The sequence below is a fragment of the Rhamphochromis longiceps genome, linkage group LG15 (assembly GCF_057381845.1).
Source record: "Rhamphochromis longiceps isolate RC_006_pf linkage group LG15, R_longiceps_female_GT1.1, whole genome shotgun sequence".
In the NCBI taxonomy this organism is placed as follows: Eukaryota; Metazoa; Chordata; class Actinopteri; order Cichliformes; family Cichlidae; genus Rhamphochromis; species Rhamphochromis longiceps.
Genome location: NC_140571.1, coordinates 33,559,579 through 33,564,037, shown reverse-complemented (window position 1 = coordinate 33,564,037; position 4,459 = coordinate 33,559,579). Strand labels below are relative to the sequence as shown.

Here is a 4,459-nt window from a genome sequence, read left to right as displayed (position 1 = left end):
ACGCCCACACACACTCATGTAAGAGCACACACACACACACACACACACACACACACACACACGCACACACACACACACACACACACACACATTCTCTACAGTGACTCTGAGAGTGTTGTGCAGAATCCGAATAAGGGTACCACTGTGATATGGAGACAGCTGTAGTATCAGAATTTTCTGAAGAATCATACAATATATTTTGAAGTTGGTCAACTATCAGCCTTTTCTTGTCATCTAGTCGTGGGTTGGAAAATAATTCCAAATTGGAAGTTATGCCAACATCAAGATACAACTTTGACTCACTGTCAGCATGAGTAGCCTGGACTTTTTTGTTAAACTGTCTAGCAAGAAATAAAAGGGCACACCACAAGGGTGACTTAGGCTACGTTCACACTGCAGGCGAAAGCGCATCAAATCTGACTTTTTTGACCCTATGCGACCCATATCCGATCATGGTTTGACAGTGTGAACAGCTCAAATCCAACCTGGGCCACTTTCGTATGTGGTACTGAATTCGATACATATCTGATGTTTTAGAAAGAGCCTGCAGTTTGAACGGTCATGTCGCATTAAATCCGTCTTTTACGTCACTGACACAAGACAGACGCCAATTATCAGCGCTGGAGAAGCACCCGAGAAGACATCGGCAACGCTTCCTGGCCATCAAGCGTAGATGTTAGTGAAACTGTTGGGAAGACAACGTTGGAGAAACGTGAACATTTTATTTGTACTGTATAATCTGCAGATTCTAACAGGCTAGTGCTAATGCTAGCTTAATGTGAATAGGATTTGCAGCCTATATTTCACTTTTCCCCTATCAAGCGGGCCACCTGTGCTGTTGACTTTGGCTGTGAATCAGAGACCAGTGCTACTGAACACCAGATTATGTTATCCTCAGGATAAAACTAAGACCTTTTTATGCTTTCCACTCGTAGTCTGCAATTTTGGTGATCAACGTCAGAACCTTTGGATTGAACGCAAGGTGTTTCTTAGACGTGTTCCGCTCCACTTTGGATCCCTTGTCGGGGTTTATCTGAACGAGGCATCTGTCAATGAAAAACAAAAACTTAATTAAGAAACTGAGGACTGGACTGTATGCGTTTTTTACGTTTGCAATTAATCTAACAGTGTAGATTGAGCTTGCTTTTGAGTGCGTGTTTGGACATACAGGTCATTGTGGAACAGAGAGGTGATGCAAAGATGTTTGGTGAACCTGCGAGTCTCTATTGCAAATACTATTTCAGGGCAGTGAAACATCCGTGAACATCTACTACTCAAAGGTCTCTTTCTATAACTTGACATGAGCATGAATCATATTTCAGAGACAGCCATCTGAAACTCAAATATTAATTATTTGTTGATTTATCAATCTACAAATCATCTCAACACTCAAGCATTGCTCAGTCTTATGTGTTCTAGATGCAAATGAAAGGAGATGTTTCAATATATAAAATTGACTGGTGCTGCCTTAAATTTATAAGAATTCCAAGGTTGATGCTTGGCCTACTGGATAAGAAATGTTCATGCAGTAGTAAGAGTCAAACATCAGGATAAGTGCCTCGCTGAAGATAGTGATACGTCCATTCACAATGGTCTGGTCCACAGATAACATGCAATGCTCGGTTGCCAAAGTAGAGTTTCCTGTTATGTACATGAACAAGAGACAATGGGACAAAAAGTCAAAAAACAAATCCACACATGACTCAAACAACTGCTATGTTACAATTGATGTATATCAATTATATATACTGGCACGCAGTTTGGGCCCCTCAGTCAACTGCAAGGTGCCCAAATGCTTTAGCCAATCAGACAGAATTTAGCAGTATAATAATCACATCAAATATCAATGGTCTTATTATACCATACTATTATTATGAAATTGAGAAAAGCCACAACAACCAATCAGACCACAATCCAACTCAGAAGTGTAAACTCAAAGTTTTAACTGACCATAATATAAAGAGGTATCATGCACAAAAAGTTTAAATAGATAAAGATAAATATTCATACCACAAAGAACAATGCATGGTGCACTTGGTGTAGCTACAGTCCACTTCAGAGGGTAGGGTTGTTTTAATTCACTTTGAAGAACATCTGTTCTTCCTCTTCATTGAAGTACTTGAGAAGTAGTGGAAGAAACCCTGCAACATTGACGTCTGCAACATTCTTGCTAGATGTTTCCATTTCTCTGAAGATGGCCGCCTTTCTCTTGGTCTTGTCATTGCTTTTAAGGAATGAAACAACTCTGGCACATTTATTTGCTGTGTTTTTCTCATCCATGTCCATGGATGAGAAAAACACAGCTCTTCAAAATGAATCTTGATGCCAGTTATCTCAAACAGATATGGCCATTCCTTCGTCAAGTCAGAAGTCTCAGTTCCACGAATAATGTCTTTTCTCTGAGTGAAGAAGGTGACCCTCATCATATTCTCAATAGCTTTGGTGTCACAGTATTTTTCTCTGTACTTTTTTTTAACTCTTCTTTTTCACGCTTTTGGAATTCAGGCTGAAGCCGTGTTGGTTGCCAGTTTATGCAAACTGTCTAGCCTTCTCTTTTGAGTGGGGCTACCCTCTTCTTCACTGCTACTAATGAGCTTTCTCTTAAAGGAAAGTGAAATCATTCCTCTCTTAAGGTTATCCACTCTGCTGACCATCTGTTTGGTGACAGTGTCATACCCACTGCCTACAACTTCCCCTTCAATTACATCAGTAAATTTATTTGCTGTGTTTTGCTGTGTTCTAGCTCAGCAAGTACAATCTTACTGCAGTCAAGTAGTTCCATGGATATGGATTTCAGACCTCGTTGACTGCCTGACAACAGTTGGCATTTTAAATTTCAAATTCCTTGGCAGAAAATTCCATCTGATGGAAACAGGAAAATGGCCAACAAAAAGTGAGAGGCTACCCTGTGGCATTACAGGGTAGGTCATTGTCATCTTTCTTGCTATCTCACTGAGGTGTTTCTTCCCAGGTGTTGAGCATATGGTTAAAATTTCACTGACAATGACAACAACAACAACAATCTTTATTTATAGAGCACATTTAAAAGCCTTGGGCATACCAAAGTGCTTTACATAAAACAATAAAAAATAAAACAGTTCACACATTAACATCAAATACATAAAAGTAACGGATTATGTTCACAGATAAAAGCCACCAATAAGAGTAAACTGCAGCACATAGGTTATAGCAAGGTAAGACTGTACCACCATGATAAAAGACACCAATAATGGAAAGATAGCAGAGAATTTAATACAATACAATACAATACAATAGGTCAATAGGTCACTGCAAGCAAGCCAGCATTTAACTGGTAGAAAAGGCAAGTTTAAAAAGATATGTTTTTAGCCGTGATTTAAAAGAATGAATAGAATCAGACGCCCGGATGCCAATCGGGAGATTGTTCCACAGCTCCGGTGCAACTAGAGCAAACGATCGATCACCTTTAGATTTCAGTCGAGATCTGGGCTGAACCAACAGTAACTGTGAGGATGACCTTAAAGCCCTAGCAGGAGCATATGGGTTTAAAAGTTCCTCAAGATAGCTTGGTGCAGTGTTATTGGTAATTTTAAAAGTAAACAACAAAATTTTAAATTGAATACGATATTTGACAGGCAACCAGTGCAGATCAGCAATGAGAGAGATGATTTCAAGTCTCTCACTTTTTGTTGGCCATTTTCCTGTTTCCATCAGATGGAATTTTCTGCCAAGGAATTTGAAATTTAAAATGCCAACTGTTGTCAGGCAGTCAACGAGGTCTGAAATCCATATCCATGGAACTACTTGACTGCAGTAAGATTGTACTTGCTGAGCTAGAACCACCTGAAGAGTTGCAACATAGAAGATAAGCTGTTTTGACATAATGATACAGCACTTTAAAGCCATCAATTCATATAATATAACCTCCATTATTTTTTTCTTAAATTTTTTTTTTTTTGCCTGCCTGTCCTCTTTGGTTCTTTTGTCATCAGAATTACTGTCTAAAGGCGAAGAAAGATGCCTTGCCGTATTGGTCCATTTGATTGACCTTTGTTTTTATTGTTTATTTTATTTTATTTTATTTTCAGTTGTTACATACGGGACAGACATGACTGGGCGAAGGAAAGGGAGAAAGAAAGAGAGAGAAGGAAAAAACAGCGGGAAGAGGAACGGTGATAAGGGCACAAAACAAGGTGGGGGACAAAAAAATACATATATACAGTGGGGCAAAAAAGTATTTAGTCAGCCACCGATTGTGCAAGTTCCCCCACTTAAAATGATGACAGAGGTCAGTAATTTGCACCAGAGTTACACTTCAACTGTGAGAGACAGAATGTGAAAAAAAAAATCCATGAATTCACATGGTAGGATTTGTAAAGAATTTATTCGTAAATCAGGGTGGAAAATAAGTATTTGGTCAATAACAAAAATACAACTCAATACTTTGTAACATAACCTTTGTTGGCAATAGCAGAGGTCA

At 38.9% G+C, this 4,459-nt stretch overlaps 1 pseudogene; it reads right to left on the bottom strand.

The window, feature by feature from the left end:
- Positions 1-916: 916 nt before the first annotated feature.
- On the bottom strand, positions 917-3,676 carry LOC146652975 (uncharacterized; annotated as a pseudogene).
- Positions 3,677-4,459: the final 783 nt, after the last annotated feature.